Source organism: Manis javanica, chromosome 10, assembly GCF_040802235.1.
Source record: "Manis javanica isolate MJ-LG chromosome 10, MJ_LKY, whole genome shotgun sequence".
In the NCBI taxonomy this organism is placed as follows: Eukaryota; Metazoa; Chordata; class Mammalia; order Pholidota; family Manidae; genus Manis; species Manis javanica.
The window spans coordinates 44,384,789-44,399,698 of NC_133165.1; the positions used below are offsets into that span (position 1 = coordinate 44,384,789).

General features: G+C 45.0%; 1 protein-coding gene across 6 annotated transcripts in view; it reads right to left on the reverse strand.

Moving 5' to 3' along the window:
- The window catches only part of AHSP (alpha hemoglobin stabilizing protein), a 45,709-nt gene extending 30,807 nt beyond the window's left edge, over window positions 1-14,902 (reverse strand). For 2 of the 6 annotated variants that reach the window (XM_037004410.2, XM_073215266.1), the window contains exon 1: window positions 14,775-14,902. The gene's annotated coding sequence lies outside the window, so the exon portion shown is untranslated. Of the gene's footprint in view, window positions 1-7,944; window positions 8,192-13,626; window positions 13,746-14,471; window positions 14,715-14,774 lie in introns of those variants that run through there. The other 4 variants (XM_037004411.2, XM_073215264.1, XM_037004414.2 and 1 more) reach the window with 4 other exon arrangements.
- Between the last annotated feature and the right edge of the window lie 8 nt (window positions 14,903-14,910).

The window sequence follows — 14,910 nt, forward strand, 5'->3', positions numbered from 1 at the left end:
ATAAGCCACTAGAGGTCGCTATTCTCCCAGGAAAAGGCTACAAACCAACAAGAAGGGAAGCTCTTCCAGCGGTCACTTGTACCAGCTCTGCAAACTATCTCTATCACCATGAAAAGGCAAAACTACAGGCAGACAAAGATCACAGAGACAACACCTGAGAAGGAGACAGACCTAACTAGTCTTCCTGAAAAAGAATTCAAAATAAAAATCATGAACATGCTGACAGAGATGCAGAAAAAAATGCAAGAGCAATGGGATGAGATGCAGAGAAAAATGCAAGAGCAGTGGGATGAAGTCCGGAAGGAGATCACAGATGTCAGGAAAGAGATCACAGAAGTGAAACAATCCCTGGAAGGATTTATAAGCAGAATGGATAAGATGCAAGAGGCCATTGAAGGAATAGAAGCCAGAGAACAGGAACGTATAGAAGCTGACATAGAGAGAGATAAAAGGATCTCCAGGAATGAAACAACACTAAGAGAAATATGTGACCAATACAAAAGGAAAAACATTCGTATTATAGGGATACCAGAAGAGGAAGAAAGAGGAAAAGGGATAGAAAGTGTCTTTGAAGAAATAATTGCTGAAAACTTCCCCAAACTGAGGGAGGAAATAATCGAACAGACCATGGAATTATACAGAACCCCCAACAGAAAGGATCCAAGGAGGACAACACCAAGACACATAATAATTAAAATGGCAAGGATCAAGGACAAGGAAAGAGTTTTAAAGGCAGCTAGAGAGAAAAAGGTCACCTATAAAGGAAAACCAATCAGGCTAACATCAGACTTCTCAACAGAAACCCTACAGGCCAGAAGAGAATGGCATGATATACTTAATGCAATGAAACAGAAGGGCCTTGAACCAAGGATACTGTATCCAGCACGACTATCATTTAAATATGATGGTGGGATCAAACAATTCCCAGACAAGCAAAAGCTGAGGGAATTTGCTTCCCACAAACCACCTCTACAGGGCATCCTACAGGGACTGCTCTAGATGGGAGCACCCCTAAAAAGAGCACAGAACAAAACACACAACATATGAAGAAGGGAGGAGGAGGAATAAGAAGGGAGAGAAGAAAAGACTCTCCAGACAGTGTATATAACAGCTCAATAAGCGAGCTAAGTTAGGCAGTAAGATACTAAAGAAGCTAACCTTGAACCTTTGGTAACCACGAATCTAAAGCCTGCAATGGCAATAAGTACATATCTTTCAATAGTCACCCTAAATGTAAATGGACTTAATGCACCAATCAAAAGACATAGAGTAATAGAATGGATAAAAAAGCAAGACCCATCTATATGCTGCTTACAAGAAACTCACCTTAAACCCAAAGATAAGCATAGACTAAAAGTCAAGGGATGGAAAAACATATTTCAGGCAAACAACAGTGAGAAGAAAGCAGGGGTTGCAGTACTAATATCAGACAAAATAGACTTCAAAACAAAGAAAGTAACAAGAGATAAAGAAGGCCACTACATAATGATAAAGGGCTTAGTCCAACAAGAGGATATAACCATTCTAAATATATATGCACCCAATACAGGAGCACCAGCATATGTGAAGCAAATACTAACAGAACTAAAGAGGGAAATAGACTGCAATGCATTCATTGTAGGAGACTTCAACACACCACTCACCCCAAAGGATAGATCCACCGGGCAGAAAATAAGTAAAGACACACAGGCACTGAACAACACACTAGAACAGATGGACCTAATAGACATCTATAGAACTTTACATCCAAAAGCAACAGGATATACATTCTTCTCAAGTGCACATGGAACATTCTCCAGAATAGACCACATACTAGCTCACAAAAAGAGCCTCAGTAAATTCCACAATATTGAAATTCTACCAACCAATTTTTCAGACCACAAAGGTATGAAAGTAGAAATAAATTCTACAAAGAAAACAAAAAGGCTCACAAACACATGGAGGCTTAACAACATGCTACTAAATAATCAATGGATCAATGAACAAATCAAAATAGAGATCAAGGAATATATAGAAACAAATGACAACAACAACACTAAGCCCCAACTTCTGTGGGATGCAGCGAAAGCAGTCTTAAGAGGAAAGTATATAGCAATCCAGGCACACTTGAAGAAGGAAGAACAATCCCAAATGAATAGTCTAACATCACAACTATTAAAACTGGAAAAAGAAGAACAAATGAGGCCTAAAGTCAGCAGAAGGAGGGACATAATAAAGATCAGAGAAGAAATAAATAAAATTGAGAAGAATAAAACAATAGCAAAAATCAACGAAACCAAGAGCTGGTTCTTCGAGAAAATAAACAAAATAGATAAGCCTCTAGCCCAACTTATTAAGAGAAAAAGAGAGTCAACACAAATCAACATAATCAGAAATGAGAATGGAAAAATCACGACAGACTCCACAGAAATACAAAGAATTATTAAAGACTACTATGAAAACCTATATGCCAACAAGCTGGAAAACCTAGAAGAAATGGACAACTTCCTAGAAAAATACAACCTCCCAAGACTGACCAAGGAAGAAACACAAAAGTTAAACAAACCAATTACAAGCAAAGAAATTGAAACAGTAATCAAAAAACTACCCAAGAACAAAACCCCGGGGCCAGACGGATTTACCTCGGAATTTTATTAGACACACAGAGAAGACATAATACCCATTCCCTTAAAGTGTTCCACAAAATAGATGAAGAGGGAATACTCCCAAACTCATTCTATGAAGCCAACATCACCCTAATACCAAAACCAGGAAAAGACCCCACCAAAAAAGAAAATTACAGACCAATATCCCTGATGAATGTAGATGCAAAAATACTCAATAAAATATTAGCAAACAGAATTCAACAGTATATCAAAAGGATCATACACCATGACCAAGTGGGGTTCATCCCAGGGATGCAAGGATGGTACAACATTCGAAAATCCATCAACATCATCCACCACATCAACAAAAAGAAAGACAAAAACCACATGATCATCTCCATAGATGCTGAAAAAGCATTTGACAAAATTCAACATCCATTCATGATAAAAACTCTCAGCAAAATGGGAATAGAGGGCAAGTACCTCAACTTAATAAAGGCCATATATGATAAACCCACAGCCAGCATTATACTGAACAGCGAGAAGCTGAAAGCATTTCCACTGAGATCGGGAACCAGACAGGGATGCCCACTCTCCCCACTGTTATTTAACATAGTACTGGAGGTCCTAGCCACGGCAATCAGACAAAACAAAGAAATACAAGGAATCCAGATTGGTAAAGAAGAAGTTAAACTGTCACTATTTGCAGATGATATGATACTGTACATAAAAAACCCTAAAGACTCCACTCCAAAACTACTAGAACTGATATCGGAATACAGCAAAGTTGCAGGATACAAAATCAACACACAGAAATCTGTAGCTTTCCTATACACTAACAACGAATCAATAGAAAGAGAAATCAGGAAAACAATTCCATTCACCATTGCATCAAAAAGAATAAAATACCTAGGAATAAACCTAACCAAGGAAGTGAAAGACTTATACTCTGAAAACTACAAGTCACTCTTAAGAGAAATTAAAGGGGACACTAATAAATGGAAACTCATCCCATGCTCATGGCTAGGAAGAATTAATATCGTCAAAATGGCCATCCTGCCGAAAGCAATATACAAATTTGATGCAATCCCTCTCAAATTACCAGCAACATTCTTCAATGAATTGGAACAAATAATTCAAAAATTCATATGGAAACACCAAAGACCCCGAATAGCCAAAGCAATCCTGAAAAAGAAGAATAAAGTAGGGGGGATCTCACTCCCCAACTTCAAGCTCTACTACAAAGCCATAGTAATCAAGACAATTTGGTACTGGCACAAGAACAGAGCCACAGACCAGTGGAACAGATTAGAGACCCCAGAAATTAACCCAAACATATATGGTCAATTAATATTTGATAAAGGAGCCATGGACATACAATGGCAAAATGACAGTCTCTTCAACAGATGGTGCTGGCAAAACTGGACAGCTACATGTAGGAGAATGAAACTGGACCATTGTCTAACCCCATATACAAAGGTAAACTCAAAATGGATCAAAGACCTGAATGTAAGTCATGAAACCATTAAACTCTTGGAAAAAAACATAGGCAAAAACCTCTTAGATATAAACATGAGTGATCTCTTCTTGAACATATCTCCCCGGGCAAGGAAAACAACAGCAAAAATGAGCAAGTGGGACTACATTAAGCTGAAAAGCTTCTGTACAGCGAAAGACACCATCAATAGAACAAAAAGGAACCCTACAGTATGGGAGAATATATTTGAAAATGACAGATCCGATAAAGGCTTGATGTCCAGAATATATAAAGAGCTCACACGCCTCAACAAACAAAAAACAAATAACCCAATTAAAAAATGGGCAGAGGAACTGAACAGACAGTTCTCCAAAAAAGAAATACAGATGGCCAAGAGACACATGAAAAGATGCTCCACAACGCTAATTATCAGAGAAATGCAAATTAAAACTACAATGAGGTATCACCTCACACCAGTAAGGATAGCTGCCATCCAAAAGACAAACAACAACAAATGTTGGCGAGGCTGTGGAGAAAGGGGAACCCTCCTACACTGCTGGTGGGAATGTAAATTAGTTCAACCATTGTGGAAAGCAGTATGGAGGTTCATCAAAATGCTCAAAACAGACCTACCATTTGACCCAGGAATTCCACTCCTAGGAATTTACCCTAAGAACGCAGCAATCAAGTTTGAGAAAGACAGATGCACTCCTATGTTTATCGCAGCACTATTTACAATAGCCAAGAATTGGAAGCAACCTAAATGTCCATCTGTAGATGAATGGATAAAGAAGATGTGGTACATATACACAATGGAATACTACTCAGCCATAAGAAGTGGAAAAATCCAACCATTTGCAGCAACATGGATGGAGCTGGAGAGTATTATGCTCAGTGAAATAAGCCAAGCGGAGAAAGAGAAATACCAAATGATTTCACTCATCTGAGGAGTATAGGAACAAAGGAAAAACTGAAGGAACAAAACAGCAGCAGAATTACAGAACCCAAAAATGGACTAACAGGTACCAAAGGGAAAGGAACTGGGGAGGATGGGTGGGCAGGGAGGGATAAGGGGGGGGAAGAAGAAGGGGGGTATTAAGATTAGCATGCATGGGGGGGAGGGAGAAAGGGGAGGGTGGGCTGCACAACACAGAGAGGACAAGTAGTGACTCTACCACATTTTGCTAAGCTGATGGACAGTAACCGTAATGTGGTTGTTAGGGGGGACCTGATATAGGGGAGAGCAAAGTAAACATAGTATTCTTCAGGTAAGTGTAGATTAAAAATTTAAAAAAAAAAGAAAGAAAGAAAGAAAAGGGGGATTACTCCTTAACAGGATAAAACTATTGGTAAATCAAAGATCAACGCATGCTTTAAATATCCTTAATGTTGATCACTTAAAGGGTGTCAGATGATCAGCTATGGAGATACTCTTTTCTGATAATATTCCTTTCTCTTAATTAAAAAAAAAAAAAAAAAGCAGTTACTGTGTGCTGACCTCCAATGAGTTCTGCACAGTGGTATAGAGGGCATGTCAAAGTGTGGGCAAAGGGTCTGTTTGTTTCTACGCAGAAGATCAAGGCCTAGCTTGGATACCCAGAAAATGAACTAAGATACGATATGAGGAGGAGCTTCCGGCATCAGCACTCTCTGGAGGACTCGTGCCGGGGGATGATCATCAAAAAGCCTCCACAGGGATCCGGACAATGCTGCGGTTGTGGCTGCATCTAGCCCACCGTCTCCTGGACTTGCCATAAGAAGGAGGAGGGAGATGTCTAGGCTGGCATGTGCATACAGTGAGACAACGAATTTGACTGGATCTGTACTGTTGGAACTCAACCAGGAGTTGGGAGGGGTGCAAGTTGTAGCACCCCAAAATCTCATGACTATAGACTATCTATGGTTAAAAGAACATATGGGATGTGAACAGATCCCAGAAATGGGCTGCTTTAATTTGTCTGATGGTTCAAGTACAGTTGGACAATATCCATCATATCATAGATAAATTTTCACAAATGCCTAGGGTGCCTAAATGGTTTTCTTGGCTTCACTGGAGATGGCTGGTAATTATAGATTTGCTTTGTTTATGTCACCGTATTCCTATTATGTTAATATGTGTGTGCAAATTAGTTAGTAGTTTAAAACCTATACATAATTAAGGTACTATACAAGAAGATATGTCAAAGAAATAATCAATCCTCCCAAGTTTCCTTCATATGCTACATCTATAGCTTTTCTTCTTCCTTCCTAATTACAAACCTTAAATAGAATTCGTGCCTCATATCGAATTTACCGAGTATCATAATTCCTCCAGGTGGTAAAGATACCTCGAGACAAGTGCTGGGCATAGAAGCCACAGGGCATAAATCTGCAAAGAAGTAAAAAGCTAACCTTTGCAAACAATATGGCTTCTCTCTCACTTACCAACTTTACATTTCCCTGTATGGCCCCGGAAGATGACTGGTTAGCCAGAGACGGGTAAGATTCCTCAAGGGAGGAACAACCTAAGACAGGCACAGTCGCAGGGGGGCCATCAGGTGAGAATTTGGGGATCAACAGAGGTGAGGCTCAGAACCTCACCCCCCCTGCTTTGAGAGAAATCTTCTGCATCCGTGGATGTCTTGCTGCCCTTGTCTAGCCTGGATTAATACTTAGTCCATAGGCACACACCTGATCATCTGATCATCTATATTTGCTTTCTTACAGCACTAAACTATGTTTTCTACCTTTATCTTGCATCTACCTACCACTTCAGCATTTTATTAAAAATAAAAATAATAATAATAATAGGAGAAATGTGGGATCAACATATAAATCAAGTACAAAAATCAAATGAATATTCATATTTGACCTGATGGTTTATAGGTCATATTGCATGATCAAAACCGAAAGTTTCTGTGATGAATGACCTTGTACTGTTCACCATGTAAGAATTTATTCACTCTGTAAGAATTCGTTCACCATGTAAGAACTTGTTCGTTATGCTTCAGAAGATTGGAGACTGACGAGAATTAGGCTTGAGATGGATTAATGATTGTACATTGAGCATTGACCCCCCTGTACTGAATTTTATTGTTGTTAACAACCATTTGATCAATAAATATGAGAGATACCCTCTCAAAAAAAAAAAAAAAAAAAAAAATATTACACACTGGTAACCCTTCAACTTTTCACTGTAATGGGTGAAGGGTCCCCACCAGTAAGATGGCAAACTTCCGGCTTCTCTTCGGGGGTCCTCAGTTCCCGCCGGCGCCACCTGAAGCCCAATCACCTCTCGCCCCCCTCCCAATCCCAGCACCTAGCCAACAGCCACCAGCCCCGTAGAAGTGACACCTCAACCAATTCATGCCCCTTCCTATATAACCCAGCAACTTTCCCTAATAAAGGGAACTCTCCGGTGAATTGCTGCTGTGTGTCGCTCCTTTCCTTTCATTGGTGCCGAAACCCGGGAGACGGGACACCCCAACTGGGCCCCGTCTTCCCCCCGACACCAGCAGCAGCTTGCCCTCGTCTTCTTTTTCCGGCGCTGGCTCATCACACTCACCACTCCTCTCTGGCCTTTAGGTAAGTTTTCCCCCTGGAGTGGGCCACTCTTCTCCGAGCTATCGCAGTGCCATTGACCGTGATCTTCCGGCAAGGCCCTGACGCTCGGGGATGAGGAGGGAACTCTCCCTGCCTCAGGCCTTCACAACTGCGGTGGACCCTCAGGCCCCTCCTGCAACAGCCATAAATCCCCGCGTCAGGCCTTTACGGCTGGGGCAGACTCTCAAGCACCCCCCTCCAACAGCCATAAACGAGGTGACTCCTTTATGGATGAGAACGCTCCCTTTTCCCCCCCTCCTCCTTCTGCTCCATCCGCCGAAAATGCCTAGCGCTAGGTACCTCGAGACTCCGGCACTCTGCCTTCTTAGGGAAGTCTGGGTGACGACCCACACTTCTTAAGAAATTCCGACTCATATACGAGTTTCCGCAGACCACCAAGGATCATCAGGGACGCCCTTTGTCTCCTTGCGGTCTGCTTCCAGTCCGAGGATCTCCGTTCGTCTTCCCCGTTTGTCTCCTTCTCTGTCCTTTAGCCATGGGAGCCTCCTCATCCCTCCCTGAAGGTTCACCTCTTGAATGCCTGCTTAAGCATCTGGCTACCCTCTCCCTGACGCCTGATATAAAACCAAAACTTCTCCGTAAATATTGCTCCCAAGATTGGCCAACATACCCCCTAGACAATAACAACCAATGGCCCGCAGGGGGAACTCTTGATCCTAACATCACTCGCGATCTTTTTAACTACTGCCAGTGCCTGAAAAAATGGAAGGAGATTCCCTATATTGAAGCTTTCCGCCTCCTCCTCCCCCGCCCCCTCCCAAGTTCTCCTAGCCTGCAAGCCCCCGCCCCCGCAGAAGCCTCCCGTTCACTCCCTTCCCCTTCTTCTCCTACAACAGCCCTTCTCCCTTCCTCCCCCACCATCTCCTCCCCCATCTCACCTCCTCCGTCTTCGTCCCCCACAGATTAAGCCTGAGCCTTTCAGCCCCCCCTTTAACTAGGTCCCAGAGGCCTCCTCCGTCTTTGCCCTCATCACCTATTTCTCCCCTGTTAGGGACCGCCTTTGTCTTCTCACATGTTTGTAGAGAGAATGGGAAAGCACCCTCCCCCATGTCTGAACGCAGCATGGGAAAGCACAAGCTAAACAAAAACTGGTGCAGTCCTTAGAAGTTATCTATCCACAAAAACATATCTTGCCAAGACTCCTCACTCTGAAAATAGGGAGACCTTAAAGATGTGTAGAAACACCGCCCCTGCTTCTAGCTATGCCCCTCCCCCACTTGCCGATGTGGCAAGAATAGAAAACAACGCATTCCATAAGCAATTAACTGGAGCCCTGCTGTAGCTCAATTAGTAGAGCATGAGACTCTTAACCTCAGAGTCATGAATTCAAGCGCAACTAGAGCAGCAGAGGCAAGTAGCTGGGCTGCAGGCTGGCAACACGTGAGTCTAATTCTATCTTTCTTTATTTTCTTTGCCCCCCTTCCGCACTTCAGGACCTGCTTGAATAGGTGCAGCTAGACCACGTCACTCCCCCACAGACTGAGCCAGAACCCTTCAGTCCCCCTCAGACTCAGTCCCGAGAGCCTCCCAAAATTATCGCCCCCCTCCGGGAGGTAGCAAAATCCAAAGGCATTGTGCGCGTTCACATCCCTTTCTCCTTAGGAGATTTAGCCCAACTAGAGAAACGCCTAAGTTCCTTTTCCACTGATTCCACGACATACATCAGGGAGTTTCAATGGACCCTCCAGTCTTACAGCCTCACACATCATGACATTTTCATGCTCCTGGCCAATACTCTCCTCCCTGAAGAGCGTAGACAAGTTTGGGACTTTGCCCAAATGCACGCTACCGAAACCCACAAGACTGACCCCACCTATCTCCCTGGCCCCACTGCTGTACCTGAACAAGACCCACACTGAGATTATAACACCACCATGGGTCTCAGCTCTCGAGATATTTTTGACTCCTGCTTAATAGCAGGTCTAAAAAAAGCAGCTCGTAAAGTAGTCAATTTTCAAAAACTCCAAGACATAATTCAAAAGAGAGATGAAACCCCCTCTGAGTTCTTAGACAGACTTACTCAAGCCCTATTACAGTATACCAGCCTGGACCCAGAAACACCTAAAGGAAGACATGTCCTTATGACATACTTCCTAGCTCAAAGCTACCCCGACATTAAAGCTAAACTCAAAAAGTTAGAACAGGGCCCCGCTACCCCACAGAGATCCTAACAGTGGCCTTTAAAGTCTTCCATAACCGGGAGGAGGAGAAAGAACGCTGTAAACAAAAGGCTGATCAGGCCAATTTCCAGATGTTGGCCCAGCTGATAAAACCACAACCTGGGCGCCCCTCTACAAACAAGCCCCCCCCCCCCAGGAGCTTGTTTCAAGTGCGGAAAAGAGGGACATTGGTCAAGGGCGTGTCGCTCCCCCAGATCTCCTACCACCCCATGCCCCAGATGCCACAAAAAGGGCCACTGGGGGTCTGATTGCCCAACTACCTGAAGGAGAGGCTGGATGAACAACCCCCATCCTAAGCCCGCCGTAGTGGGGCTGGCAGAAGAAGATTGACGAGGCCCAGGGGCTTCTCGCCCGACCATTTCCATCACCAAACAGGAGCCCAGGGTTACTTTATCAGTAGACGGTTGCCCCATCTCCTTCCTCCTAGATACAAGAGCCACCTTCTCAGTCTTGCGAGAATACCGGGGCCCTACCATGCCAGCCATTACTCCTATAGTCGGGGTAGGAGGTAAACAGATTTTCCCATTAAATCCCCCCCCCCTTTTATGCACAATCCTAGATAATCCCATACCTTTCTCCCACTCCTTCCTGGTTATGCCCTAGTGTCCCATCCCTTTACTAGGACGGAACATCCTTTCTCTCCTCCACATTTCCATAACTATATCCACTCCTACAGCCCCCAGTACTCCCTTTCTGTTGGCCCTCATAGCCGACGACCCTCCTCTACCCAATGAAAGCTCCTGTTCTGTCCTCATACACCCTGTAAATCCCAAAGTTTGGGACATTACAAGCCCCTCCGTGGCCCTATGTCCCCCTGCCTCTATCAAATTACGTGACCCCTCTCAGTATATCTGTCAGGCCCAATACCCCCTAACCACTTCAGCCCTCATAGGCCTCCAACCCATCATTCAAGATCTCTTAAACATAAATTACCTCAGACCCACTCACTCCCCATTTAATACACCCATATTAGCTGTTAAAAAAACCAACGGATCTTTCCACCTTGTCCAAGACCTTCACCTCATCAACATGGCCATTTTCCCTATCAATCCCTTAGTTCCAAATCCATACAGCCTTTTATCGCAGATCCCTGCCTCAGCATCCCACTTCTCAGTCCTAGATCTCAAAGACCCATTTTTCTATCCCTCTAGACCCCTGCTCCCAAGATTTTTTCATCTTCACCTGGATGGACCCATACACAAGACATTCTGAACAACTCACTTGGACAGTTTTGCCACAAAGCTTCCGAGATAGTCCCCATATTTTTAGACAGGTCCTAGCTCAGGACCTCAAACAGTTTCATCATGATCACTCCAAGTCCACCTTATTACAATACATGGACAATCTTCTACTCTGCAGTCTCTCATGGGAACAGTCTCAACTTGACACTGCCTCCCTACTTAACCTTCTAGCTTCCAGAAGTTACCGAGTATCCCCCGTCAAAGCTCAAATCTCTTCCTTTCTGTCACTTACCTCACATTCCTTCTATCTCAACAAAGAAAGTCCATTACCTTAGACAGAAAATAGCTCCTCTCTGACCTGCCCATTCCCAAAACCAAGACAGAAATCCTTTCCTTTCTAAGCCTAGCTAGATATTTTAGAGCATAGATCCCTAACTTCTCCCTGCTCCCTGTTGGCAAGACCCTTATACGACCTCAGCAAGAGCCCCCCTAAAAAACCATTATCCTCCTCACCCCGACACTCCTTCATTAAGCTCCGTCAACCCGTTGTGGAAGCCCCAGCTCTCCATCTTCCTGATTTGTCGAAGCCCTTCTCATTATACATTCATGAGAGGTCCAGTCAAGCTCTAGGAGTCCTAAGCCAATATTATGGCCCATCCTTTGCCCCAGTAGCTTATCTCTCCAAGCAATTAGACCCCACAGTTCAGGGATGGGCCCCCTGCCTATGAGCATTAGCCGCTAGACAGCTCTTGCAGAAAGAAGCTCATAAACTGACATTCAGGGCGCCCCTTACCATTCTGTCCCCACATCACCTAAAAGATCTCTTAACCTACAAAAGTTTACAGACTCTCCCTCCCTCCAGACTCCTAACCTTACTGTCCTCTTTCCTCCAAAATCCCGTTCACCCCCTTTGCCATCCATACCCGAATCATGACTTTTTCCTCCTTTACTGCTGTCTCACTTTTTTCCCTCATTCCTATTATCTTCCCCACTCCCAGCCTCCTTTGTATGGTGATTCAAAGTCAGAGAGACTTACACACAGCATCAAACAAAAGTTACTGCCCTCATTGCCACACCAGACTGCCCTCTGAAAAGCTGCTCTGAGCCTTTATACCTCCACTTTCCTCCCTCCACCAAAGTGTTCACTAGCAGCTACCCTTATTCTCCCTACCTATGCTTCCTCTATGACCAAAAACAAACCTATTGCAGGCGATGGCCAGACACCTACAGGAGATGTCCCTACTGGTCTTGCGCCATTCACTACATGAGTAACTTTCAGTACCCACAGTATTACTCCTCCAACCATTTCATGAAATATCCCAACGGTTCATTCTCCTTATCAATCCCAGATCCCTGGGATTCTCGATGGGCTGCCAGAGTCACAGCCTCAGTTTACTACAGGGGTCCTCGACCCCCCACGGTACCCTTCATATCTCTCGAAAGTATGTTCCCTCTCATTCCCAGATCTCTCAAGTTGCATCAGATAGCAGACATTCCGAAAAAGTCATTATCCAAACTCTTGATAGCGCCTCTTCATCTTCTTATCCCCACCCCTCTTCCCATTTCTCCTACTCTTCATTACAGCTCATTCAGGACACCACCATCTTTCTCAACCACACCCTTTACACAGCCAATTGTTTCTTGTGTGCATCACCACAGCGCCCACTGCTGGCCGCCATGCCCCTTAATATTTCCAACTACTCCTTCCATGCAGAAAGACAACCCCTCTGCCCTCTGGCAGACGTACCCCTATGGGAACCAGAATACGCAGATAATCTCACCATCCACCACTGTGTAAGCCCAACTCCACCCCCCTCCAGAGCACTTCACTGCCTCTCTATCTACACCTCTACCTCCGGCTCTAAGACTTTTACGCAACCGGGACACTTCTTTTGGTGTAATAGCAGTCTTTTCAACTCAGTGCCTCTCAACTGCGATACACCCTGAATTCTCATCACCCTAATCCCACAGTTTACACTTTACAGCATGGCAGAATTTCTTGAGCTCCAACCTCCCTTGCCCTCGCACACAAAAAGAGCTGCTTTCCTTCCCATCATGGTCAGTAGCTCTTTGATCACCTCAGCCTTTGGGGCAGGGTTTTCAGGAGAAGCCTTGAGTCACTCTCTATAGGCAGTTAGAAATCTCAACGCCAAACTTGAGGGAGCCCTGACATCCACTGCCGATTCTCTCCAAAGACAGGTCACTTCGCTAGCTAAAGTCACCCTTCAAAACCAGCGGGCCCTAGAACTGCTTACAGCCGAGAAGGGCGGCACCTGCGTCTTCCTCTGAGAAGAGTTCTGCTATTCCGGCATTGTAGAAACTAACATTACCAAACTCACCGACCTTGCCTCCAGCCTCCACTCTGCTTCCAATTCCAACCCATTCTCTTCAATACTAACAAACCCCCTCCTCACCTAGCTCTGGCCCATTGCACGCTCCATAATAATCATTCTTCTCGCCTGTCTCTTCTTACCCTGTATAATAAAGTTCATCAAATCCCAAGTTGGAAAAATCTCTAATCAAGCTTTCAACCAGCTTTTACTCAAGAACTACCAGCTTCTGGCCACAGAAGATCCCTCACCCTCACGTGACCTCCTCACCACACGCTGAGATGGACCCCTCTCTCCACTGGAAACTGTTACTGGAAACAATGGCCGCAGACGCCTGGCTCCTGACACCCATATCCTCTTGGCACCATTGGAATCAACAGGTCCTCAACCTATGGTTACAGGGAACCTTCATTGATTTCCAAACCTGAAGAAGTCCACATCTACTCGTCCTTACTGCGGGGAGTCCTAGCAACCCTTTCCTCCCAATCCTCAAGCCCTCACTCCCTTCTCCGCCCCTGTTCAGCAGGAAGCAGCCAGAGAGAAAGCAACGTCCACAAGCCCATAGAGGAGAAAGGGGGGAATGAAGGGCCCCCACCAGTAAGATGGCAAACCTCCGGCTTCTCTTCCGGGGGGGGGGATCCTCAGTTCCCGCCGGCGCCACCTGAAGCCCAATCACCTCTCGCCCCCCTCCCAATCCCAGCACCTAGCCAACAGCCACCAGCCCCGTAGAAGTGACACCTCAATCAATTCATGCCCCTTCCTATATAACCCAGCACCTTTCCCTAATAAAGGGAACTCTCCGGTGAATTGCTGCTGTGTGTCGCTCCTTTCCTTTCAATGGGAAACTCAAAATTTTTAAAAACTGAAGTGCCCGGGTCTATCTCAGCCTCACAGAGACTCTGTAAAGGTCTCAGATAAGGTGAGGTGGAGCAAAAGGGCTTTCCAGGTTGACATCCAAGAGGAAGGTGATAGTTTGGGAGAATTAGAAGTTTCCAGCATGGAGTCACACTGTTGGGAATCCAAGAATGCCAGGCTAAAGATGCAGGATATTTTATTTTTCAATAAAAAGGGAAAGCTTTTGGCAACTTTCTATTTTGGAGACAGTACAGGCATACCTCAGAGATATTGTGGGTTCAGTTCCAGACCACCGAAGTAAGACAAATATTCCAGTAGCGAGTCAAATAAATTTTCTGGTTTCCCGGTATACCTAAAAGTTATGTTTACACTATACTGTAGTCTATTAAGTGTGCGATCAACAGTTCCCTAGGGACGCCCTCTTTTCTTCTCCGCATAACTGGAAGTTCCAGGTCCTAGGAACACCGGCATTTCCAGGACTCGGCGGGTCATAGGGCCCTCATTGCCACCCCCCCGCCCCCGCCCCCGCCCCACTACAAAATGCTATAAACAATGGCCGGGACCTGCCCAGGTGTGGTGTCGAAAGCCGGGCAGGAGGTCTCGGAGAGGAAGAGTATAGGTGCTGGGATTGACAGGGGAGGAAGCAGAGGCCGGCTGCCCTTTGGCGAGGAATATTGCCTCTCTGCAGCCGCCGTAGCC